Below are 27,644 nucleotides of genomic sequence, written 5' to 3' on the forward strand. Positions count from 1 at the left end.
CCTGGGTCCTGTCCTCAAAGGTGACTACTCAGTGTCTGACAAGTGAATAGCAGAAGCCTTCAGGGCTCCTGATGAGAGAGTGGGCCCCCACTTTGCCTGGGGATGGGGGGTGAAGGGGAACACACCTCTTAGAGATAAAATACAGAAATGCTGAGGGAGGTATCCAAGCACCTAATGTAATGGGTTGTGGGGAATAGCTCAGTGGTAGAGAGCATGCTAAGCATGTGTGAGGTCCTAGATTCAATCCCCAGTATCGCCATTAAAAAAGAAAAATTTTCCCAAACCTCTGCCTGAAGTCAGAGGTGGAAGCGACCTTGAGGTCATCTGGCTCACTGGATCCCAAACCTGTCTGCAAGTGGAATCACCGGGTGTTTTGTTGAAATATGGATTCAGTGGCCCCTAACATTCAGGCAATCTTATTCAGGAAGTCTGAATGGGGGCTTGGAATCTGCATACTAGTAAGTACTACTGGTGATTTTGATGAGGAGCTTGGCTAGGGAATCCACTCAGGCTGACCCGCTCATTTTACTGGAAGCCACCTGAGTCCCAGAGAACGGAAGTGACTTGCCCCAGGTCACACAGCAAGTCATGGCAGGGTTGGAGCTGGAACTCAGGTCTTTTCCCCCGGTGTTGGTGGTGGGAGGACCTGACACTGTGCCTGGTTGGAGAGATCCTTGGCATGGGAAGAACAGCCTTAAATCTCACTGCAGAGGCTGGCTGCCCACTCTGCCCGTAGGTAGGGGACAGAGGGGATGTTATGAAGTGGTTTTACCTTATTACCAGCAGTAAATTTACTGCAGGGTTTAGGAGAAAAGCAACAAAATACCCACCAAGATTAGTAGGACGATAAGAACCTGCCAATATGTTCAGCTGTGTCCACCCATGGAAAGCCAAGCGAAATAATAGTGGCAATTATCCACCTATTTTGTTCGAACACTTTGACCGAAAATCTCCTGGTACTGAGGGAAAACATGAGTTAAAAAAAAAAAAAGGCCACCTCAAGTGGCCTGAATGACTTCAACCCCCACTTCACTTTTCTTTTTCTCTGGAGACACCTTCCTGCCCACCTGTCTCCTGGAGGTGTGACAGTGTCCACGTGCCCAGGGAAATATGGACGGAGAGGGGAAGGCTTGTACAGGAGACACCACGTGAAATGGACTACGAGGTCAGGCTGTCTTGGGGATAGTGTAAACCCTTGTCCTTTTAAGATAAGCTTTTGAATTCTAGGCCTGTTCTAGCTAGGACCTCAGAAGAAGCCCCAGAAGTCTCCAAATGGCCAGAGTGATGGCTTTGGCCTAATTCGAGGCAGGCCCCTTGGAAGACTCCTGGGAAGGCAGCTGCTCCATCAGCCACTGAATGAAAACAAGCCAGATTTCTTTATTTAGAATAGACACTTCCTATTTTGATTCTGAAATGGCAAATCTGTCTGCCCTCTGCCCCCCAGCCCTCTGCAGCCAAAGCTACCTCAATGGGAGATAGCCCAGCCCAGGTCAGCAGGTGTTTGCCTATTCATAAGCAGCAGGGCTGCCACGGGGGCTGCAGTCCTATCTCTGCGCGAGAGGTCAGGGGGCTTATTGGAAAGGGAAAGGGCCGCGGCCGTGGCCGTAGCCGTGGCCTCAGACCGTGAATTTCGGCATGGGTCGAGAGGGTGGTTCAAGTGTGCTCGTGGGTGGAGCTGCGGCGAGCTCAGTTATGTCTTGCCTGCCATAGGAGTCAGCCCCTCCTTCAATTTCTGTTCAGTTCTGCCACCACTAATTTGCTATGTGACCCCAAGCAAGGCTCTTCCTTTCTGTGGGCCCCACCTCACCATCTTTGGGGAAAAGGACACACCATTTAATTCGGGGTAGCATTTATTGTGACAACTGGCCTGCCACTGGGAAAAAATAAAACCAAATCTCCACCTCCCTCCTTATTCCCAGATAGATCTCAGTTTAGTCAAAGATTTAAATTTTTAAAAAGAGAAACCTTTGAAAGATTGGAAGAAAGCATCAGAGAATTTTTTTTAAATATTGAGATTGGCAGTCTTTGCAAAGCAAGAAAAAACCCTAGGAGCTATAAAGAAAAAAGAATGACAGATTGGACCATGAAAAAACTGAACACCTTGGCTATGGCAAAAGACATCTCATGCAACGTTGAAAGATTAAGGACAAACCAGGATAAAGTCAAAGTCAGACAGAGGCTTATTATTCATAATATTTCAAGAGCTCCATTATGGGAAGTGCACTATTTTCTTTCCAGCACTCACCATGATCTGCAATTACATTATTCAGTGATTTGCTTATTATCTGCTTCTTCCACCTACATGTCCGCTTCATGAAAGCTGAGGCTTTGCTTATTCCCCACTGTATCCCTAGTCTGAGGGCAGTATCTGGCACACAGTAGGTGCTCGATAAATACATATTGAAAGAATGAATGAGGGAGCTTCTATAGATCAGTGAGAACATGATGAACCATCCACTGGAAAATGGTCAAAGAATAATGAACAGGCAATTCACAGAGAGGACACAAAAGGTTTATGCCCTATAAAAGCGTTCACAATCTTGGTAATAATTCAGTAAGAATAATGCAAATTAAAACAGTGTTGAGATGGTTGATATGTCATTTTTCATGCCTCAGATTGGCAGAAATTTAAAAGGTTGCTAACACCCAGTGTAGATGAGGATATGGTGAAACAGGCACATGTGTTTCAGTGCGCATCTGTATTAGCACAACTTCTGAAGAGCAACTTGAAATATTATTTGACCCAGCAAGTATTCTTTTAGTTTATCCTTTTGAAATCCTCCATGTATAAGGATCTTCATTTCAACATTATTTGTAAATAGCAAAAAAATGGAAATAACCTGAATGATGTCAGTGGAGGACAGGTGTTATAATTTATAAATAATTTATAGCATGTTTGAATAATGGCAGACTAAGCTTCATGAGGCTAATGATGAAGAATTTGGACTCTGTGGTCAGACTACCTGGGTTTGACTTCCTCCTCTAGTCCTTGTGAGCTGTGTGACCTTGCCCAAGTTGCTAAACCTCTCTGTGCCTCCATTTTCTCATCTGTAAAATAATGCCTCCTTCATAAAGTTGTGAAGAGTAATGAGATAATCCCTATGGCATATGAAATACTTAAACAGTACCTGGTACAGACCATTCAATAATCGCCACCCATTACTATCCCTACTACTACTGTAATGATGGCAGTGACAATGTAGCCACAAATAAGGGCAAGCTAGATCTATATATACTGATACACATAGCTAGATCATTATGTATTGATACTTTTTATTCTGATTGATGTCTCCAATACAGTATTGTGATAGAAGCAAGTTGCAGAAAATTTAGTACAAGAGGATCTGATTTTCGTAAAGGATATTATATATTATTCATAGGAAAAAATCTGGAAGGATAGACAGATTGTCAGCAGTGGTTACCTCTGGGGAAAGGGATAGGGGAGGTGGATTTTCACTTCAGTAATGGTTAGAATTGTTTGAAACAAGCACGTGTTAGTTTTATAATAAACAAAAGATGTAAAGGGAAAAAAAAGCTTCATTTGGAAGTCTGAGGACAGTTAATCCCACCGAGCCTCACATCCCCCAGTTCTTGGCTACAGCCCAAACGTGAGCCTCCCTGCCCATCATCTGTCCTCTCCCATACCGTCCCCATTCTGCTCTGTGCTCCCGTTCCCCACCACCCCTGGCTCACCCACCTCCCTACTACTGCCCCCTCCCGCTCTTCTCTGGACCCTCTGGAAACCCCACCCCATGGGAAATAATTCCCCCTACACTCTAAATAAGCATCGCAGAACACCGTTCTCTACCTCCGCGCCTGGAAGCGCTGAAACCTGTCTCCGCGGAGGAGCCCACGGCTTTGCCTGCAGCGCCCTCTGGTGGACACTTCTCAGACTCCACACCATAGACACCCTAGGGCTGGGAGGTGGGGTCTGTGCTCTAGCTTCCCCTGTTTGCGTCCAGATCGTTACTCCTCCGCCTTCGGCCAAGAACTCCTCCTTCTGATGCCATCTGGCTACAGCACCCTCTTCTCTCCTCTCCTCTCCTCATCGACTCTTCTTTTTAGCCACCCCTCCTGGTCAAACCACCCCCCTCACCCATTCAACGAAGAGTTCGACATCTGGCTCACTGTCTTCTTCTCCACCCCAAGTCCTGACATCATCCTGGGTGAGTTGACATCCATGATCCATGTGCAGGACACACTCCCATTCTAGCCGTACCATCCTTCATCATCGGTCGGAACTGCTTCATCTCAGAACCCACCATTATCCATATCCTGCCCACTGACCTCAAAGCTCATCCTTTTGCCTCAAGAGGATCTCCAAGCTCTTGAGCCCCCTTCATTCTCCCACCCAGTCAGCCCTTCCCACCTTCCTTCCTTCCCCCCATCCTTGAAAATGATGATGATGATAAAAATAATAACGAATATGTATGTGCCAGGCACATACTAAGCATCTTACAACATCATTTCAATAACTCCATGTAATTCTCACAATAACTTTACGAGACAGGTATTGTCTTTTTTTTTTTTTTTTAATGAGGTGACTGGGGCTCAGAGAGGTTGAGTGACTTACCCAAAGTCCCACAGCTAGTACAGGACAGAGATGAGATTTGAAGCCAGGTCTGTTTGCTTAACTCCTGGAGTGTAGACTTCAGGATCTTGCCTATATCCTCAGCTCCCTTGCCCCTTGTCTTTCTGACACATCCACTAGGCAAAAACCCAAGCCTGGATAAATTTAACTGACAGCCTCCTCCTCGTTGCTTACACCCAGATGGAGGAACACTGCTGGAGAAAATCCGATCACTTTGTTGATTAGTCCCACTCAAAAGTCATAGTTTCCAACCTCAGCTGGGCCCTCAACTCGGCTAAACAATCCTTCTGAGTAACTGTCCTGACAACAGCACTTTCAAACTTTCTCCACTGCCCTCTGGAGTCAGACTGTCTGAGTTAGAATCCTGCCTCGGCCACTTCCCTGCTCCATACCGTGCCAGCCTTTAAGGAAGGGTGAGGTGGAAGGCAAGGGAATGAGGGGAAGGGGTCGGAACATGTCTTGAGTGTCTTCTGGGTACCAGCCACTGTGCCAGGTGCTTTGCATGCAGTATCTCATCTAGTTCTTCCAGAAGCTCCAGAAGGGAGATGCTATGGTTATTCTTGCTTTACAGAGGAGACTAAGGCACAGAGAAGTTAAGTCACCCACTAAGGTGACACAGCGTGTAAGTGGAGAAGCCATCTCAATCGTTTAGACCCTCCTTATCTTAATCGATGACTGTGACAGCCTGCTAAATGGTCCCCCTATTACCTCTCTCATATCCTTCCCATCTGCCCTCCATTCTGTTGCTGGGGCAATTTTCTTCGAATGTGTATCTGACTGTGCCACTACCCTGCTTAAATTAAATCTTTCCGAAGCTCCCCCACAGTCTTCAGAATGAAACCGAAACCTTTAATTTTCATGATTTGCCCCCCTCCTTCTGTTCTTGCTGCGTCCACTGCCGTCTGCCTAGGATCCAACCATTCTGGACTATTTTTGGCTACCTGATGACACCTTGTTTTCTCCTAACGTCATGCCTTTGTGTATGTTCTGCCTGGTCTACCCGATCTCCTGCTCCCCGCCGCCAGCCCATCTCCAGTGCTTCTCTTCTGTGCGTTCACAGCATTTATGCATTGATCACAGGCGCGCTCTAATTTCTCGCTGACTTGTCTGTTTCTCTTGCTAAACTGGGAGCTACTTGAGGGCGGGGACTGTGATTTTGTCATCTCTATCTCCGCACTCCCCGAGGCATAGCATCAGAACCCGGTTCAATCCATGTTTGTCGAATGGCTGACTGACTGAATGAATGGAGTCAATGAGGGAAGAAAAAGCCCTCACTTGGAAAGTTTAGTGACATGAGCTTTATGGTATCTGGTTCTTGGCTGAAGCTGCTGCAGTTTTTCCCTATGACTACAGTGCTGTAAAAATATGTCTGCACGTGGATAAAGACTGGAAGAGAACTTTCCACACAAAATTAAGAGTTTTGTTAGAGTGGTGAGTTGATGGATGCTTTTTTTTCCTGTTTTCAAAATGTTCTCTAGCGCTGCTTTCCGAGTGTTTTGGCAATGTAGCAGACACTGTAGAAATAGAATCTGGGGCTCTCGTGCAGGAGTCGACAACCAATGTGTATTGATGTCCAGTGTACCCTGTTGGGTTCTGGGTGCTGTGGGGAGGGTGGTGGGTAGAGAGGAGTCATTCTGATTCAGGTTCACATGGCCAGGAGTCTCGCCAATTTGGTTGGATTTGCTGGAATAAAATGAGAACTTTCAAGAATTTTCCAAACTCCTGGGTTGAGGTATTTTTTCTCCCAAAGCTGGGCAGCAAACAAAGATGGCTTTTGTTTGCAGTAAAATACTCATTCCTTCTTCTTCTTCTTCTTCTTCTTCTTCTTCTTTTTTTTTTTTTTTTGTCCTGCAAAGTGACTTCTGCAACTTTGGGGGATAGATTTAACTGAGTGGGGAAATGGATGGCCCATGTTCGCGTGGCTTAGAAATGACCCCAACTATTTCCCTTTTCTGGCTCTCGAATAAAATGTTTAGGAATTTCATTGGCAAAACGATGAAATTGTTCCTTTACTGTGGCAGGATTTCCAAAACTACATATCGTGTGTTAACCCAGAAGAGGCAAATAAAATAAAATAAAATAAAATTAGGAAGCAGCGCTTTCCAAGATTCAGATGATGAGTATGCTGCCTCTGTTGGGGGCTTACTCATTCTGCGGTGTCCAGCACTGTGCTCAGGACTTTGGAGCTATCTCATTTAAAACTCGGAATGGCCTTGAAATTGGGATGGTTAGTATCCCCACGTTAGAGATGGTGGAACTGAGGTTCAAAGAGATTCCACTCTGAAATCATGAGGCTGGGCTTGGAAGCTGTGTTCAACTAGTTCTGCAGGCAAGTGCTAACCACTTGGCTATCCTGCCTCTAGGCTAGTCTTGCTACAGAGGGACAGAAGTACGGGCTTATTTTTATTTAACAAATAGCTTGATGGTGTTTACCGTGCACCCCTGCATGTGGTAAGTGCCTTACAAACATTCACTCACTAGATTCTCATAGACCACTATGTGAGGAGGTACTATTATTGGCACCTTGTGACAGATGACAAAACAGAGGTGCCGAGAAGTTAAGTCACTTGGCTGGGGTCAGGTGGGCTAGTATGTGACAGACCCAGAGTACAGTCCAGGCAGCCCTGTTTTGGTGTCTGACTCATCCTCTTGACCCTGTGCTGGACAGCATACTATTCCCTGGGTCCTGTCTACATAGCTCAGGCTCCGAAACACTGAAGACACTGGCCTCTTTTTGTAGTTTTAAAACTGATTTGTATTTTTGGAGCATTTCCCCCCAGTCAAGCTGTGTGTTCTCTTTCCAGGGGTTTTGAGGGCATAGGGGATAAATACGTACCTCTGTCCCTCTGTAGCAAAGAGTAAGCACCCGACAGAGGCAGTGTACTCATCATCTGAATCTTGGAAATTGCTTCCCAATTTTTTTTTTTTTTTGCCTCTTCTGGGTTAACACGCGATATGTAGTTTTGGAAATCCTGCCGCAGTAGCCAAGGGGTGAGAGTATTTCTGTGGCGCCAGCTGAATGCTCTGCTTTGAAGCCCAGTCTCATGATTTTGGAGCTGAACCTCTCTGAAGCTCAGTTTCCCCCCCTCTGCCAAAGGAGAAGGGAGCTTTCTCCTGACACTTTCACTTCCTTCCATTTTTCAGTGTTTGGAGCAAGAGGTGGGTTCCCTCAACAGCTAGGCCCTGGATGGGTGAGGGGCTTTTGACATGTCCCTTCAGGCATCAAACCCACCTCTGATCATTCAGCAGAAACTTCAGGAGAGCACCCCTTCCAAGGCAGTTTGCTCAGTCACCAAGAGCAGAGCAGACAGCGTGCACTTCCCTACCCACCTCGGCCCACCTCGCCCTCCCCACTTCTGATCCCTCCTGCCACCCTGCTTCTGTCCCCAGAGCCCCGCGAGACAATGGTGGCGGCTCAGCTCCGAGGGAGGGGGAGTGAAGGGGCAGCAGGCCCAACCCACCAGCTTGAAAGCTTCATTTGACAGGGGACGAGGCACATCTGGTTTGGGTTTTCCATTCAATTCAACAATGATTTATTGTGGGCCTGCCAGCTGCAGAGGTTCTGGGCGAGGCTAGGCAGGGAGAGATGCAGAGATAAGTCAAATATTGTCTGTGCCCTTAAAGGAGTTTCATAGCTTGTAGCGAAGTATAGACCTGAATGTGCGATTTTTATGGGATGGGTCCCGTGCTGAGCAGTTTACCTGGTGTCTGTTGTCTTTGAAACTTCCCAACAGGTTCTGTGATGCGGCAGGGAAACTTATTACTTCCTTTCGCATGTAAGGAAACTGGGTCTCAGGCAGGAAGTGACCAGCCCAAGGTCACACAGTTTGGAAGTGATGGAGGCAGACCTGGAACCTAGATGTGTCTGGTTCCCAAGCCAATGCACAATTAACCATTACTGCACCCTGCTTCCCAGAGATGAGGAGGATGGTGATTAACCACAACCCTCACTAACTCCCTAGACCAAGCCTCCTGCTGAGTGGGCTGCAGATATTATTTTATTGGCAGCTTCTAACATCCCCTTGAGGCAAGTTGTTGTATCCCGTTTTCCAGAAGAGAAAACTGAGGTTGCTTAAGGAAGCAAGGGAGTTATTCCAGCCCACCATCTGCTAGCCAAAAGAGGTAGACTCAGGGTACCATGAGGGTTCAGGGACAAGGCAATGAATTGTGCCTGGGAAGGTTTCGTGGCAGAGATGGCACTTGGATTTGACCTTGAAGGGTGAGTTGGGGGTTTGATAGGTAGAGTTGGGACAGAGCACCTTCTAGTCAGAAGGGATATTACGAACAGAGAGATGGATTGTGGGGCATTTTGATCGCGAAGGCAGTAGGTTCACCCAGTTTGTGGGCACGGTACCCTGGGTGTAGGGGAGCAATGGGAAGGAAACTGGATCCCCCTGAGGGTGTTCACATTGTGTCAAGTTGAAGTTCTTGTTTTTCAACTAAGAGCAAGTCCTCCATCCAAAAGGCTTTTCAAATGATACGATCATGTAACCCATGAGCCAAGGCACAGGGGACTCCCGCTGTGTACATACTCCTGTGCTGAGAGCTGGGAGAAAACAAGATCCACACACCAGAAAAAGCCACAGCCAGCCCAGACAACTTGTGATCAAGGCCAAATGAGCTTTCCCAACTGTCAGATTTCCAGGAACAGGAGGGTGGGGGGAGGTGGGGGGTGCAAGTGGAGGCTTCTCCAGGAGAGTGGGTCTGGGCTTTGAGGGGGTACTTTAACAGGCATGAATGGAGAGGAAGGCTGGCAAGCTGAAGACCAGGTAGAACCACTAGTGTTGCTGGCACGAAGGGCTCCGCAGAGGCCTCCCTTCCCCAAACGGCTGCTGCCCCAATCCGTGTCTTGACCTCCGGGAGTTTACTGGGGAAGATGAGACTGTCCGGGGTCAGAGACAGCCCGTGGGAGCTGGGAAACAGGGCTGGGTACCCGATAGTCCTGATCCTCCAATTTTCTACACTTAGCCTCAATTCCTGGCAGCTCCCCCAGCTGCTGAATTGTATGTGTATGTGTGAGCGGTATTTTAAATTAAGCAGTGAGTGCTTTCAGCTCATCATAAACATGCTAAAAAGCTTCAGCCGCGGCCTGAGCCCACCCCCGCCCCTTACACTCAGGCGGCAGCTGGGGCCACTCGACCCTACACTCTAATGCGCGTTGCCTATGACTCACCAACGAAATAGACTATATGTTTCAGTCTTCCTGGGTAGCTGCTTCCTAGTTGTGGTGGGAAATCTCAGTCCGAATTTGGAAGGCAGAGGGCCTCAGCCCCGCCCTGCTGACTGACAATTCTACAACATATGGAGTGCCTACTGTGTGCAAGGCATTGTGGGTAAGTCCATTCATCTCTCTGGGCTTTCCATGTCCTCATTCAAGATGCAGATTATCATCCTGCCTGCTTTACCTCCCTCCCAGGGCTGCATGTCTCAGCCACATAGTGCTTTTGATTTCTGGCTCATTCCCAGGGTCTTTTTCCTGCCCCAGGGCCTTTGTGCATGCTGTTTCTTCTTCTACCTCAACTGCTTTTGCTCTTGCTTTTGACACGGGAGGCTTCCCCTTAACCTTTCAGACTCCACTTAAATGTCACCTCCTGAGATATGCCTTCTCTGACCACCTCCAGTTAGTTCCCTCCTGCCCCTCCCTAATATTCCTTTAATCAGCAATACTTCCTTAATTGCACTTACCTCTCCAGGTAATTATGTTTGTTTCTATGTGTCTGTTTCTAGTCTGTCTTTCCCACTGGAATGTAAACTCCAGGAGGACAGGGACCTTATTTTTATTGCTCCAAACTGTGTTTCCCTCATCTAGACGGGTGCTTGGCACATAGTAGGCTGACATAAACAAAACCATCTGGGAAATATTTTCTCCCTGAGGTTTGTGCCAGACATATGGTTGCTGAGGGGAAAATCATGACAGAACTGTGTCATTCCAAATAAGAAAAAAAAAATCAGGCTAAAGGGAGGAGTTTGTTGAAAGCAGTTTTGTTTTAGAAACCAGTCCTTGGAGTCTCATCACCAGACACAGTCTTACGAAAGTCAAACAAAAGGAATAGAAAACATAAAAAGCTAACTTTTTACTAGATGCTTACTGTGTGCCAGGAACTGTTCTAAGTGTGCTACCCAGATTATCTCATTGAAGCCTCATAATAACCTGATGATGTCAATTCTATTATTAGCCCCATTTTACAGATGAGGGAATCGAGGCTCTGAGGTGGTAAGCAAACTGCCCAAGGTCACACAGCTAGCAAGAGGCAGAGCCAAAAGTTGAACCCAGGGTAGTCTGAGGCCATGAATCGAATCATCTATACCCCCTGCAGCCCTGGTCGTCCGTCCTTCCCACTAGACTGGGAGCTTCTCAAGTGCAAGGACTCTTATCTCCTTTATTTTTGCTTCCCCTGTGCCTAGAATAGAGCTTGTTCCAGAACAGGTACCAATCAATATTTGTTGAGTAAATGAATGAGTAAGGCAGTGAGTGAACCCATGTTCCTTTCTATTCTCAGGCTTCAGGCTTATGGGCTCATGTTTATTTCCCTGGTTTATATTAAAATGTAGCACTGGAGCCAAGGTGTGTTCTGATGCAAGAGGTCCCTCTCCCCACAGGATATAAGGGGGACTGGCTTTGACTGGGAAAACCGAGGCAGCGTCTCTAGAGCAAGGCACTTGATTGTAAGAGTTTCATTTTGTCGTCAATCTAAAAAGTAGCTGGACCTGTTTAGGACTTAAACAAACTTTCAGTGTTCCAATCCCATCTCAAATCCTTTGCAGAACGAGGCAGGGTGTGGGGGAGGAGGAGCAGGGGGAAGTTATAAATAAACAAATACCCACAAACCGGCTGGTTTTTTAAACAGAATTTGCTTCAATCAGCACTGCGCCACATTTTCCCAACTGGCCTCCGTCATGAGAACAAGTGGGAACTTTCATACTGAATGGCTTTATTTTTTTTTTTTTCCGACCAGATGAATGGTAGGAGTTTTGGCTTTGGAAGCAAGTTTCAGATCCTCGGCACACACTTTGCTGCCCTACTGTGCCCCGTCCATCACACACAGTGCCCTGCACAGCATAGCCACTCATCACATCTGCTGCTTCAGCCCTCCAAAATAATTGGGTCATTGTTTTATTACACCAGTGAGAGAGCTGCGAGCCTGTTAGGATTATGTCATTGACATTTGCGTGAAAAGGCAATCATGATATGCTGGTCATTTAACACAGCTGGGAATGCAACTGTGTTGTCCGTTTGAGGTTCTCATCTGACCATCTGACTTCGTGTCACAGCCCAACCAGTGTCAACGGATCGCTCTGATGTCTGTCACCTTTAAAAGGTGTTCTAGCCCTTTCCAAAGACCAGGCAGGATCTAACTCTTTTCATGCACTTGGACTTTTCTGCTTGTAGACACAGTGGGCAGAAGGTGAGAGATGCCTGCTCTTCAGGCGTGAGGGAGTTGTACACTCTAGTGGCAGGAAGCTGTAATACAGTGTCATTTGTTCACTAACTGCTGAGCAGAGCCAAGGACAGTTTTGGCTCGAGAACAGACGAGGGCTAATGTTGTCTGTGGGGGGAGACTATTTAGACAATTTATGAATCAGAGTTCTGTTGCGATTTCTATTGTGTGTTACTTTCACTAGGACCCGTGCTTTGATTGCAGTTGTCAGATGCTTCAGCACAGGTCTCTGCTAATGAAGTTAGCCTATTTGCACTTATCAACAGGTATTAATGATGGCAGAACATCTCAGTTGCCAACAAGGAAATGATGAGCACTGATTATAGAAGTAGAAACAGACCTCAAATTCACGTGCCAGTTTTTTCTAGTGCAACTCACTGATCCACTTCTCCCACTAACGTGCTAGCTAGAGTTTCATGGCATGTGGCCATTAATGTCCTCTTCGAAGGAATCTATTGCAGACACCTGTCCATCCCTCTTCTGGTCCCAGTCCTTGCCAAGCCAGCCCTTACCAGCCACCTCGAGGTGTGACAGGCACAGCTGGCCCAGTAATGGAGTCAGCTCAAGAGAGGCGGTGGCTTAGATGCAAATCTCCTAATCCCCAGTGCCATGACTATAAAGAACTCAGGTTCCTGAATTTCTCTTGGCAACCGATTCCAAGTCCTGTGCCTTCTGGCTGCTTTGGTATTTCTGCTGTTCCTGATGCCTGCTTTTGATCTGTCTTTTCCTTATGGCTGCAGTTTCCCTTTCTGTAAAATGGGGCTCTTGCTGGGATCAAATCAGAGAACTTTACCCAGACCTGGCACAGTGCCTGGTGGAGAACGAGTAAGTGCTCAGCCAATGGTAGCTGCCATCTCCTTTTCCCAGTCCAGGCTTCTTCTTGTTCTGGTCTCTGAACCTCCACTGTTGGCCCTGGACCAGGGCCTGTTCCCTCTCCTGGCTGGCAAGCCAGGTCATCTACCTCTCAGACAATCTGAGCTCTCTTCTCTGGCAGCTTTCTGCTGTCCTTACCTGTCACCATGTGGCACTCACTGTAACCACAGGTGGACCTCTGCCAGCTGCTGACATTAACCTGTTGAATTCTGGCAGGGCAGAATAAGTTTCCAGACAGGAATTTGCATGTCTGGGCCAGATACAAGACCAGGAGGCCAAGCCATATTTACCTGCCCTCCCGGAGGGTGAGCCAATCACCCACATTCTGGTTACAACCAGATGTTTCACACCCATGACTGCAATGCCACCCATCAAACAGTTGCTTACAAGAAGTGTAACCTGTGTATGACTTCTCAAATTTCTTAAAAGCAGCTACCACACCCGGGTACGTTTCCCTTGAAAAGGAGCACCTTGTTGAGGGTCTTGTAGGAACTTTCATTTGGAAGCCCTGGGTGTGCTTCTATGCTCTTTCCAAGGGGGTCCCTGACTGTTTAAATTTGCAGGGAGTTAAAATATTGGAGAAGATAAGAGATCTTCCCCAAACTCACCTGATTTTTGAAAAGGCTCTTCGGTTGCCTTGGCGAACAGCCAATCCAAACACTAAAAAAGAGTCAGAGAATGCAGGAATCCTGAATGCAATGCTCGGTGCATGTCCAAACAGGACCGGGGAGGGGGGCAATAGAAAGTGGAGAAAAGGCAGCTTTTGCATCCTAAGCTGGGAGCCAATCCCACCCCATCTTGTCCAGTCTCCCGTCTACTCCTAAAAAGGAGAGAGGACATGTGGTGACATCACTGACAGCAAACTTCCCTCCCAGGACTGAGAGTGAAGGGTCTGTCCAATGTGGTCACTACCCTGATCAGTTCTCAACTGCTTTGACTCGTTTTTTTTTTTTTTTTCTTCTGTTTTGGCCTTGTTGGTTATTTGTGCATTCGTTTCTTCCCATGTGGGAGGGGTTGATATGACCAGCTATTCAGTATGTGTCGCATTTGTCCTTTTCAACACTTCATCACATTCTGAGAGACCTTCTGAGCTCCAGCAACTGTGTGGTTGTGCTGTGAAACGGCGGCTTCTTTCTCCGCATTCACTGGGAATGGTTTATTCTGATAATGTGAATTTCCCAGTGTTTCCAACATTAGGTATTACATCCTAAGAGATAGGTGGCCTCTTACTGGGAATTCGATCTTCCTCCTTCAGACCTCAAGCAGATGCTAAAGGGCATCCAGAGGCATCCTGAGTTTCTTTCAGGCCATTTTTTTTTTTTTGAAAATACGTATTCACTAATTCGTCAGATAGCTTTTTTTTTTTTTTGAGGCGTTATTCTGTGAGGTACTGTGCTATCGCATGCTTTACAAACCACGTCTTATTTCATCCTCACCACAAAGCTGTGAGGTGGGTACAGTCATGATCTTAATTTTACAAACGGGGAGACTGGGCTGGGGGAATGTAATGCAAGATCACACAGTCGATCCGTGGGGAGCTGAGGTTCAAATCCAGGTTTATCTGCTTCAACGACACTATTCCTCCTCCACATAGCATATTCTGGGCCCCTCACAGCCCTTAAGAACAAAATTAATCCTCGGGGAAAATTGCCTACTCCACTTTTTGCTAATCATTGCAATTACTACTGCTATTACTCCTGCGGCCGCCGCTGCCATGGTTACTAGTCCTATTATCATTTTCCTAACACTGGTGTGTGCTTTCTTCCCAGCCGCCAGTTACAGGTTTCCTACCCAGGCCCAGATGAGTCCAGTGCACCCATTCTACTTTTTCATACTGCCTGGAATGCCACTCAGTAAAAGTAAGACACACAGAACTGGGGCAGGTTACCGGCTGTTAGCTCAACTTCCAACATACACCCCAAACGTTATTGAGCACATACTAGATGAACGATCTATAGTTGCTGTCCTCCCTCGAGTTGCTCATAAAACCTTCCAGATAGACAGATACGGGAAGCATACATTTAAATATAGTACATTTACCTGATGTAAAGAACAAGCGTGACTTGTAATTAGCATATCAGTATAAGAAGGCTCTGCCACTAACTAGCTACCTGGGTGATGTCCCCTTAACCTCTCTGGGCTTCTGTTTCCACATCCAGGACCCCACCGTAATAGTCAGAGCCATCTATTAGGTACTTTACTGTGGACCAAGCTCCGGACTAGGTGGTTTCCATTTAGTCTTGACCACCATTATTCTCACATTGCCTTTTCTGGAACTGAGGCTCAGAGACAGCAGGTCATGTGCCCTAGGTCACACAGCTCTTCAGTGGCCAATTGTTTCCATCTCCAGAATCTTCTAAGCCACTGCATGGTCTCCCTTAACTCATGGGTGAACTCCAAGTCAAGTGTTCTCTACTATGTTGCCTTAAATTTAAAATCAAGGATGGTCTTGTTCCACGAAGCCAAGAGGATAAACATTTGAAAGAGCAATTAGTAGGTAGAATGTTGCCAGGAAGAGTTATATAAAAGTGCAGAAAGACACCCAAGGGAGTTAACGATGTTGGGGGCGCTGGGGGCAGCAGTCGCATGGGGTGCTTAATTGGATCCCAGTTAGCCCTTACCTTCCTCCTTCACCATCCTGCTCTGCAATTTCTCAGGCTGCTCTAAAGAGCACAACCCAGCTAAAGACAGCCCGAGCCGCCACAGGAGGGCACCAGGCCAGGATTGGCAGGCCGAGGGCAGTTGGGCTCTGGACTGGAAACCATAAATAACCACTTTAATGAAAACCAGCTTTGGTCAAGAGCCTGGTCATTTCTTAAGAGATTCTGTGCCTCTTATATGGACCTAGTTACTTGAGAAAGGCCGAGCTTCGCATATATGACAATGATGATAATCCTAACAGCTTCCGTTTAGTGAGCACTTATTATGGGCCAGGCCCCGTGCTAAACACTTGCAGACACTAATCTGACATGGAGGCATCATGCTCAGAGAGGCTAAGTAATCTGCCCAAGTTCATACAGCTTGTTGGAGCTGGAATTTGAAGCCTGAAGCATCTGGTTCCTGGGCCAGAGCTCTTAATTCCTGTATTTAATGAATGTCTGTTAAAGGGATAAACAGATGAATGAATGGACAAACGTATTAATTCATTTCACTTTCCTTTAACAAACATTTATTGAGTGCTCCATATGTATCCGCCCCTATGCCAGGCATTGAGGATTCAAATGTTAAACATTTAAACACAGGCACCCCCTACTCCCCGAACATGGCCCCTGCCCACGAGCTCACAAAAGCACTCTCTAATGTGGCACGATTTCTTCTGGGGAAAAGTAATTTGACTTTCTTGAACAGCAGTTTTTAATGATGCTATTAAATTTAACCCAAAGTGGGGGTTGTGCACCGGTGAGCAAAGAGTTTCAAATGAGAACGTGTCTTTGATTAATCATCAATTCAGCCAGAGAATGGTTACTACCAGAAATGGAGCTGCAACTCCCATCACATGAGCTGACTCTCCTTCCATCTATCACGTCTGTACCCTCTCGAACCCTCCCACCATAACAAAATGATCTGTCCTCTAATGGACAATTATCCCATTCATCATCTTCCTGGTCCTGCTGATTGCTGGCAGTCTACTTGCCCACGGAGGAGACTTACAAGTAGTCACTACTGATGATGCACTGGAAAATTGCTCATTTTTACACATTTCAAATCCACGCAGACTGAATGCCTTTGCAGGCTGCCCTTTAAGCTACATTTGTTTTCCAGGCTATATAAGAGCAAGTTATGAATTCTTTACCTGTATGTGAAATGTGGCCTCTCAGAATATTTCAAAAAGCCCCTAGGCAGCAGCCCTATAAATATTAAAATAATAAATGAATGGAACACACCTGGGGTAACAGCAGAGGCGCAGGCGCTGTTCCTGGGGCTCGGGTGGCTGGTCAGTCCCATTAGGGTGATCACCGTCTTCCTTTCCCTTTCCAGGTATTTTGATGAGAATCCCAAGTTGATTAGGGTCGAGGTGAGGACTCATGGCGCTGAAAGTAGGGGTTGAGTGGACAGTGAGAAATGCCTGTTGAATTCCCAGGGACTATTGCTAGGAGATTAGAGAGCATAAAACCCCTCCTCACCAACCTCCCACCCCAAGTCTGGTAACACCTTCAACTTTTGATCATTGTAACCAACATGCCGAGTACAATCAGAATCAACAGTTGCCTAAGGCAAAAATCCAAGGGTTATCTTTCCCACATCCTTATTTCTCACCTCTTCATTCAGCCAGTCACTCAGCCCTGCCAAGTCTACTTCCTAAGCATTTCTCCAATTTGACCCATTTTCTCCATTCCTCCTGCCAGTGCTTTAGCTCAGGACTCCCTTGCAGTCTTCCCTTGCCTTGATTCTTTCAATAGCTTCCTGTTTCCTCGCCTTTTTTTTTTCCCCTCTGTGATCGTTCTCCCCAAAGCGGTCCTAGTGACCTTTCCAAGAGGCCTATCAGACCATTTCACTCCGCCTCCTCCACTTAAGCCTAACTGGCTTTACAATACCTGAGACCAGAGGCTCTCAAAGTGTGGTCGTGGGGCTAGCAGCCACAGCATTTCTGAAAACTTGTTAGAGTAGGTACTTCGTAAGAGACCTATGGAATCAGAAGCTTGGGGTGCCCCTCCTCGCTGGCAATTTGTGTCTGACAAGCCCTCCAGGTGATTCTGATGAGCGCTCAAATTTGAGACCTCCCACCTCTAAGCCCTGGTTCTCAATCCAGCTTGCATATTAGAATAAACCAGGGGAACTTTTAAACATTCCAACGGGCCTCCCCCACAGGCTAATTAAATCTGAGTCCCTGGGGGTGGGATCTAGTCATCTGTGTTTTCTTAAAGCTCCCCAGGTGATTTCAGTATGCAGTCAAGGCTGAGAGCTACTGCTCTGCAGCATGCAGTCCCAATTCCTTAGCTTGGTGTTTAAGGCCCATCTCTTTTGTCACATAGCCCTATGTTCCTCCTATGCTCATTCTAGAATTGAATCATAGGGAATCATTTACAATTCTCTGAGGCCACAGACAGTCTCTCACCTCTGGGCATTTGCACACATCTCTTCCCCTCCTCGGCCCGCCCCTCCCTCCTTCTCTTCACCTAGCTAACACCTTATCTGCACCACAGGGCTCAGAAGACACTTCTACAAAAAAGCCTTCCGTGACCTCCCCAGTCTGGGTTGGAAGCCTGTTGCCTGTACTCCCATAGCACTTTCCACATCAGCTTGTTATTCTCTGCCTAGTTGTCTGCCTCCCCTACCAGCCTGAGAACAGGGATTATCAGCCTAAAGTACAGTGCCTGGCAAGCGGAAGATGTTCCATCATACCACACATTCTGTTCCCTCTTCCTGGGGTGCCCTTCTGTGCCTTGTCCACGGTGTGAATTTCTACTCCACCCTCAACATACAGCTCAGATAACACACCTTCTCAAAAATCTCTGAATACCCTGTCTGGGTTTAGGGGACCTGCCTTGGAGCTCCCGCAACATCCTAAACTTAATCCGATCCCGGCCATTAGCACAGGGGGCGGTCATGATCTGTTTACTTAATCTGCCTCTGTCACCGTGAGCAGCTTGAGGTCAGGGGTGGAGTCACATGTATCCCTGAAAACCATCCCTTAGCACTATTCCTAGCACACATCAGGTGCTCAGTAAACATCTGGAGAATGGATAACTGCATAAAGTGAAGACCCCTCTCCTTCTCCATGTCCGTGTCTTCTGCCACTCTTCCTGTCCAGACCCCCACTGCTTTATTGTAATTGTCTCCTGACTAATCCCTATCTCTCCTTTCTCCAATCCATCTGTACCCCCAGCCCCATGCGGCTTCCTAAAACCACAGTCACCATATCCCTCTTGGACTCACACACTTTCAGTGATTCCTCATTGTCTGCAGAGCAAATGTCAAAGTGGCATTCAAGGACTTTCCCAAAAGTGCCCCTGTCTTTCCAGCCACACCTCCACCCATTCCCCTCTACAGGACTGGCTGTATCATTTGTGGATGAGCCCTAGGGCAAAATGAAAATGTGGAGCCCCGTGTGGAAAAATTTTAAAGACTTCCAAGATGGCGACAGCAGTACATTCAACCAAGCATGGGACCCTTGTGAGTGCAGGGTCCTGTGCTACGGCATGCAGCATACAGCACAGGCCTGCATGTCTCCAGCGTGCCGGCCAAATGAACTCACTGTTCCCTGAACTGCTCAGTGGGATTATTTTCTCCATGATGTTGGTCAGGCTATTCCCAGTCCCCTCTGCCCCTCTCACCACTCCCAAGCTCCTCCTCCCCCCAGATCCACTGCTTCCCTGTCCTTCAGGGAACTTCTACCATTCCAGACCACGGTGGTTTCTAGCATGCAGCCTAAGAGTGATGGTTATTTTTCTGTGTGTAGTTGTGTCTCTGTACTGACTTTTAAGTTACTTGAGGGCAGGAACTCTGTGGTGTTCATCTTTGTAGTTTCTACAGATCGAACACAGTGCTTTGTACCCATCTCCCTCCTTGACTGACTCAGGGAAAATATGCCCCAGCCCCAGTAACCGAGTCTGCCAAAAAAATTAGGCACTGAGAACCTGACTTGAGTCCTTGTGATTAGCTGTGGAACACTGAAGGAGTCCCTGCCTTGTCTGAGCCCTAGCTTTGCCATCTATTGAAAGATGATACGTTTGCAAATCATTTTCTGCTAGTATTTTGTTCTTTGCTAATGTTTTCAAAATCTTTTATTTTTAAATACACCTGAAATTAAAAAAGATACCTTTTCTATCACGTAATTGTAATATCTGAATCTTGGAGCATCGGATTCGCTTTTTGTTGTTTCTGGCTTTGTTGTGTGCTTCATAATTTTGGATTATGAGTTCATGTTCAGCCAGACTATCCGTGGGAATCTGAAATTAGATGGAGGGTTGGTTCCTCCAGGGAGAATTTGTGTTTGCTTCTTCTAGATGCTTCTGGGCATTGTTAGCCCAGGACTTTGAGTGAATTGTTTATTCCCAAAGGCAGGAGCTGTGCCTTATTTGTCTGTATCATCTGGCTTAGCTCAGGGACTTAGAGAGGCTCAATGTGTATTTGTTGATTGAATGGATAAATGAATAAGGCATCTCTGAGCTTCTTTTGGAAGCCCAATAAGAACTGTACCTCTGGTGGTAACAAAGGAAAGTAGGTACATCAGGAAAATAATAATTACTAACATTTATTGAGCACTTACTACATTCCAGGTATCATCCTTAGTGTGTATTAACTCATTTGATTTTCACTGTAACTCTGTGAAGTAGGTACTATTATTGTCATCATTTTTTTAAATTGAAGTATAGTCAGTTACAATGTGTGAATTTCTGGTGTACAGCACAATGTCCCAGTCATGCGTATACATACATATATTCATTTTCATATTATTTTCCATTAAAAGTTATTATAAGATATATATTTCTCTGTGCTATACAGAAGAAATTTGTTTTTTAATCTATTTTTCTAGATAGTGGCTAACATTTGTAAATCTCAAACTCCCATATTTATCCCTTCCCACACCCTTTCCCCCAGTAACCATAAGATTATTTACCATGTCTGTGAGCCTGTTTTTGTTTCATAGATGAGTTCATTAGTGTCCTCTTTTTTTCTTTTTCTGGATTTCACATATGAGTGATATCATATGGTATTTTTCTTTCTTTTTCTGGATTAATTCACTTAGAATGATGATCTCTAAGTCCATTCATGTTGCTGCAAATGGCATTATTTTATTCTTTTTTATGGCTGAGTAGTATTCCATTGTATAAATATACTATTGTCCTCATTTCACAGAGGAGGCACATGGCTCAGACAGGCTGAGTAGTTTGGTCAAGGTCACATAGCTAGTGAATGGCAGATCTCAGATATGAACCCAGAGATACATCCTACCCTAGAGATACATCTAACCACCATCCTATATTGGAGGAGAGAGCAATAGTTGTGACAGTAGCAATAGAGTGGAAAACTTCAGTACTGCCAGAGGAACTGTAAGAGGCATACAGGCTACACCAGGCATGGGAGGAGACTTGGCATGGTCTTGTCTTGTCAGTTAATCCTTGTATGTAGTTTCCCCATACCACCGCCCCCTAACTAGAATAGGAGCAGTTTGAAGATAGGAACCAGGCTTTACAGCTCTTTGAAATGTTTAATATATATTCACTAAATGAACAAATGAATTTAAAATTGATTTGAAATTAAACAAATGAGTGCTTTAAATAAATTTCTTCACATGTTGGTTGTCAGACTGAAACTGGTGAGAAAGCTTTCACTTTGCTTTAAAACCTGAAAATGCCTAGATGTGACCATAGACGATTGGGTATAGTCACACCTTGCATTTGTCCCAGTGTATGGTTTCCAGGACACCCTGGGAATAGGAAGGAAGAAACTTAGATTTTGCCTTCCTAGGCCCCGAGGCTGTTAGGAACCAAAGGCCACTGTGTTTGTAACCCGTTCCTTTGGCTGCTGTCCAAATCTAGGAGGGCCTGGAGGGAAGGGGGCGGCTTTATTTGCTCTTATCCTTGCCAAGGCCAGGAAAGAATTTGAGTGTGGACTCTCAGTAAACATTCTGGGTCTTCCCTCCAGCACTGGTCTGATGGAATGAAATTCCCAGTCTCCACCAATCTTGGTTCAATATTTATCTGGGGGGTTTGCAGTGAAACTGGGGACAGGGCTCTAGAATGAAGAGGAATGGAGTTGGGGAGTGAGGGGAGGGCTGTGTGTGTGTGTGTGTGTGTGAGTGTGTGTGTATGTGTTTACTGGATGAAGAATGGCTGGGGAGGGGGCGATACCAGGATTACAAGGTAGTGAGAATGGGGTTGGGACAGAGAGTATTGGAGAAGAAATAACTCCTTAGCACATATTCGTTCCTTTCCAAGGACTTCTCTTTGCTGAAACAACTTGCCTGGTCCCAATCTTAGAAGCCCAGATTGGGCAGATAGCCACCCAGGTTCCCAATTTGACTTATGGGTTGGGGGTGATGATTAAGAGGGTGAAGAGATGCCCTGGGAACAGGAGTTGCTCCATGACTGTGCTAATATTTTCATTGCCTCTATCCTGCTAGGGGCCATACAGCAAGTCCTTCCCTCTGCCACTGCCTGAACAGACCAGGACTCACTGCTAGAAAACCCCTGGGGACGTCATTGCTGAAGAATTTCATATGGGGCCGGGTGGATTTGAGGAGCACGAGGAGCATTCGGGCAGCTGGCGAGGTCTAGGCTGGAAAGAGATATGGGAGTTAGGAGCATATAGGTGAGAGCTGAGCCTGCCCAAAGGGAGCATGTAGACAGGAAAGTTGAGGAAAGGGCTTGCAGAGTTATTATGGCCTGTGAGGTGGGAACAGGGCTTAGGAGTCATATAGGTTTGAGGAGCTTTCGTGTACTCATTTATCCAACCCATCCATTCAACATTTATTGAGCTTTGTGCCAGATACAGAGTTGGAAGAGGAAGTTGGGAGTTTAAGAGGGAGAAGGGTTAAGAGGGGATCCCTGGGTGGATTCGGATGAAGGAGAAGGGAGGGGCTGAGGGCCTGGGCTCTCTTTTGCCAGGAGAGCACATCTGTTAACACAGAGCTGCATCTGTTTCCCAGCCAGATCTCCCCTCTTCATCCCTTCCTCTCTGCTCACCCCCACAAGATGGGGAGCCACACGGTGGCTTCCTCCACCCCTGTACCCCCTCCATGTTCTTTCTAAGCACTTAACTGTGGCGCCAGCAACACCCCTTCTGAGCGCTCATGCAATCCCCAGGGGCGGGTTGGGTGGTTAGGTGGTTGAGGGGGAGTTGATAGTTGAGAGAAAAAGAGAAGGAGCTGTCTGTCTGTAATTAGCTCCAGCTGCTGCTGCCTGGCAGCACCGGGGCCGTGGGGAGTGTGAATGCATGCGTATCAACCTGTGCGCGTGGCTCCTCATTGCTATCATTCTATTTTTCACCGTATTGTGCACTGGCTTCGGCCTCCCTGCTCCGCAACCTCTCTGGTCCCTGCGGATCCCGAAGGACAGAGTGTTCCACAGGCAGCACCAGCTTGAATCACTAATGCTGCTAAGCAGAAGGACAACAAATATAGGCCCCCATATGTCCTGGATACACAAGCCCCCACTCCCTCCCTCCACCCCCACTTCCTGAATGTTTCCTACTGAGCGAAGCCCCAGCACTTGAAATTAGCATCACCTCAGTTCTGCACAGCCTTTTGGCAAAGAGCTTTCACAGCTGTCATGTCGCGCCTCCTCAGACAGTCCTGAGGGGCAGCATTTTACAGGTGAGAACCCTGAGACCCAGGCAAGCAGGGAGATTGCACAAGGTCACCTGGTTGGTTGGTGGCAGAGCTGCGTCCAGGATGCTGTTCCTACGACTCCTGACCGGGTGCTCCATCTCCAGCAGGGCGCTACCTAAAGGGCTGCTGCTGGGTGGCTCTGGCTGCTGATCTCTGTGCTCCTGAGAACCTGTGAGCTGTGGTTCCAAGACCTGCCTCGGCAATTGCTGAAAACTAGGACCTCCGAAGCTGAGCCCAGACTAAGCTTATTTAGGGCCTGCCGTATGCCTACCATCGTGCCGGTGCGTATAGGGGCCTCCAACAGGGGTCCACCATAGCCCCTGCCCTCAAAGAAATGACAGTCAGAATGGGGAGACTACGTTAGACATCAAGTCCAAAGGCAATCCCAAGGGCCTCCCTCTCTTCCACTTACTAGGGACCTCGATGCAGAGACGCCTTCTGCATTCACCTCTTTCCTGCCCCAGCCCTAGGGGGTGATGAGGATCTAGGGCTAAGGATGAAGGATGGGAAAATGGGGGAAGAAAGGAAAAACTAGAGTTCCTGCTTAGTGTCAGGCACAGTGTGGAGTATATATGTTATACGTATATCATCTAAATGATGTTTATAATATATATTTATATACACACAAACACACACATACATAATCACTTTCCATGAGTTAACTTATTTAGCTGACTGTCATCCATATAGAGTTCAGGACAGTGTCTTGCACATAGAAAGCACTGAAGGGATGCTAACCTTCATTCTTATCATAAACATCTTCTTTATCATTATCTGCATGAATATTTTATGTGTTGTCTCATTTAATCCTTCCAACTCTGGGAGGTAGAAACTATTCTTTTCATCTCCGACTTACAAGTGAAGAAACCAATAGTTTATTGTAGCCAAGGCTGGGTGATACTGAGAATGCAAAGGAGAACCCACTACGGTCCCAGATAGCCTTTGGGGACCTCTCCATCTAGCAGGAGGGACTGAGATGTACATAAATGAGATGCATGGTCCAATGGGTGCTCTAGTCAAGGAGCGTCGTGGGGGCCCTGATGGTGAATGACCTGGTATCTGGGGAAGTTTGGCAGGTTTCTCAGATGAAGGACATTTCAGCTGGATTTTGAGGGTGGAGGCTTTTGCCAGGGGGAAGGGGAGCATTGGGGGGAGGAGAAGGACATTCCGGCAAATGGAACAGAATATCTATGAAAGTGCCTGTTCTGGAGGGGAGGGGGCGATCGTTGGTGGGGTGCGCGATTGGCGGCAGCAGAAGTGGGGGGAAATGTGGTTGGGAGCAACTTATTCAAGGCTTTGTTGGCCAGGCTGAAAGTTTCACCCTTTGTCCTGTGAGCGATAGGGAGCCACTGAAGGTTGTATGAAGGCAGAGGAGTGACAGACCAGGAAGGCAATTCTTAGAGAGGCTTGGAGTGAGTAGACCGATTGGGAGGCCACCTCAAGGGTCCCTGGAAGAAGTGGCCAGTGCTCTGGACCAGGACTGAGGCAGTGAGAGCAGAGAGCAGAGGACCATTCTGGGGACGTGTCCACAGGTAGTAACCACAGGGTTGGGTGTCATGGAGGGTCAAGGAGAGAGAAAAGGTGACAATGACCCTGGGCTTCCAGCTCGGGTCCGTGGTGATGCTATTAACTGAGGCGGGGAGCACAAGACTGTTAGTTGCCGGGGCGTGAGTGGCGACAGGTGGCAGATTCAGCTTGGACTCCTTGGGTTTGGGATGCCAGTGGGATGTGCGAGTGGACATGTCCAGCCGGGAGTGGGGTGAGAGGTGGGCTGAGAGCCACCAGGGTCCAAGTGGCATGAGTTGACCCCATGGGACCGGATGGAGTGTCTCTTCTCCCATTTGCTCCTTCAGGGCAAGGGCTGCAGACAGAGCCTGGTGAGTCCCGGCACAAAAGGGGCGAGGTGGTGGGGGACACCAGCTTGGGTTGAGAAGGCATCCTTCTTCGAGCCTCTCCCAGAAACCTTGTCCCTTCCCCTCAGGACCAGTGTCCCCTTCCCACGGCTGTGCCCCTGCCAGCAGAGGGAGGTGCTCTGTGGGCAGGTCTCATGTTCCACAGGGGCCACAAGCCACGGAAAGGACAGTCTCTTCAGCTTTTGAGTTCTTTAGAGGGGGGAGTGTCTTCTAGTAAAATCCAATAAATTAACAACGGGGGATTTGGGACAGAAAGGACAGATACCTAGGCTATACGATGACTGCTGGGGCATCCAGTGCCAACAGCTGAGTCTTCAGTGCTACGAAGCCAGAAGCACATTCACGACGGCATTTTTAAAGATCCAGCCTGTGCGAGCCACCGCGGGTCTCCTAGGAGTCCTAAAACTTTAATTAGACCCAGCAGGTCCCATAACCAAATCCCATAATCCCATAAATCCATAGCAACAAGTTAGCCATGAGTTTTAGTTACACTCTGAATGAAAGTGGCCCCAAACGGCCATCTTCTTTCTGAGTCTCTGACCAACTCCTGCCCTAGAACTACTATCCAGGATGGCCTGGATCTCCTCTGAAACCCTGAGGATGGCTACTGATTTCTGTGTTAAATCCCTGGGACCACGCCGATAATACTTCTGAACACTTTACACATGTAAACTCATTTATTCCTTGTGAATACTATAGACCCTGTTTACATATATAATATTAATAGTAATAATCATAACAGATCACATTTGCTGAGTGGTTCATGTAGGCCAGGCATGGTTCTAAACACATTAGACGAAATCACTCATAATTCCACATGAACAACATCTGAGGTAGGCGTTACTACTCTCTCCTTTTTACAGGTGAAGAAACAGATCACAGGGAGATTAAGTCGCTCAAGGTCACACAGCTTATAAGAGGCCTGAGCTGTGAGTCCAAGCTTGCCAGTGTGGCTTCAGCATGCTCTGAACCACCCAGGTCTTCTATAGCCCCCAGTAGCTCACAGTGCCTCCATATAAGGACTCGCTGTCCATTTATCACCTCAGGCTGGTAGCATCACTGATGTAGCTCAGATATTTAAAACTGCTCTAGGTCCTCGTGAAGCAGCCTAGGAGCTGCTGCCTGGGCTAGAGGTCAGGACTCAGAAGTCATTTACATGTGCTCCCAGAGAGTCAGGATGTAGGCTGGGGCTGGTTATAGGAATCAGAGCCCCGGGATCTTCCTCCCCACCCTCCCGGCCCCCATTCCACAGGATGGAGTGCACCATCTTATTAAACCTGCAAATTCCAGAGATGGACCCCAAACCCAGAGCCTCTGTATCTCTATGGAGATGGTAGCTGGAATATTGCACTTTAGCAAACTCCCTTGCTGAAAAAGTTCTAGAACTGCTCTTGCTTAAGTCTTTGAGAGGATAGAAGCCTGTCTTCAGGTTCTGGAGGTCCCCAAAGCATGCCTAGCGGTGCTTCCTCCCCCTCCCCTTTGCTGAGCAAAGAGTTGGGGAGGGCTAGAATGCAGAGAGCACGCTGAGGGCATGCCTGCACAGAAGGCAGAGCTTTTTCTGCCACCACACCCCTTGAAAGAGAGTGAATTCTGTATCCTCTGGAGAGGGTGGGGAAGGGGAAGAGAGGAAGTGAAGGAAAGCCTCTTGAAGCCGCAGCACCCTGGGGCCCAGACAAGGGAGTGTCCTGGGGTAAGCAGGGTGAGGGGGAGTTTAGGGGAAGAGGAGCGGAGGGCCAGCAGCCACAGGGTCAGGGAGCCACAGCAGGAGTGGACGTGGCTAGGTATTGATGCCACAGCTGCCAGAAGCAGAGATGCAAAATTTGAGGTGGAACGCCCTTCCTTTTGTTGCATGCTTAAGGAGTTGCACCCTTCTGGACCCCGCCCTCCCAGAAATGATTCCATCTCACCACTAGGGGATGGGTGGCAAAGCTCAGTCTGTGGTTGGGGAAAGCCGAACAAAAGATTTCATAAATCCTTAGTGCTGAATCCGTCTATTTAGTTAGCTGGGGTATGGAGTGGATGTAAAATTAGTGAGAGGAAAGGCTTGAGAACACTTTCATCTTGTGAGACTGGGAGGCAAAGGAGAAGAGGGCTATGTTAAGGAAATGGTGAGCCCCAGAAACCCTGGTGGTGTTAGATCGCCACTGAGCAGGACCATTTGCTGCTCTAACCCATTCTCAGAGGATGGCACATACAGCAGAGAGCTGGGAATCTTAATCAGGGCTGATTTGTGTTAAGTACTTACTTTGTCCCAGGCACTATGCTGGGCTTTACATGCATCATCACATGTCACAACACTCTCTGATAGGTCCTCCTGTTATTGTGCCCATTTTACAGATGAGGCTGAGATAGGTTATATGACTTGCCCAAGGCCATGCAGCTAGTGAGTGGCAGAGCCAGGATTTCAACCCAGGTAGTCTTACTCCAAAACCCTGTTTCCTAGGCCCTAGGAAGGACATAGGGATATGGTGGTTCTGCATGGGCAACCCCTCTTTGCACCTTACGGCTTTTGATGATCAAGGTGAGTCACTGTGTCTATCATGAATCCCCTTGGG

The 27,644-nt window shown here is 47.4% G+C and overlaps 1 protein-coding gene across 1 annotated transcript in view; it reads left to right on the forward strand.

The window, feature by feature from the left end:
* Nucleotides 1-4,555: 4,555 nt before the first annotated feature.
* RTL9 (retrotransposon Gag like 9) overlaps nucleotides 4,556-27,644 on the forward strand; it is a 41,997-nt gene continuing 18,908 nt past the window's right edge. The window contains exons 1-2 of the mRNA XM_032475345.1: nucleotides 4,556-5,004; nucleotides 23,281-23,457. The gene's annotated coding sequence lies outside the window, so the exon portion shown is untranslated. The remainder of the gene's footprint in view (nucleotides 5,005-23,280; nucleotides 23,458-27,644) is intronic.

Source organism: Camelus ferus, chromosome X (assembly GCF_009834535.1).
Source record: "Camelus ferus isolate YT-003-E chromosome X, BCGSAC_Cfer_1.0, whole genome shotgun sequence".
NCBI lineage: Eukaryota > Metazoa > Chordata > Mammalia > Artiodactyla > Camelidae > Camelus > Camelus ferus.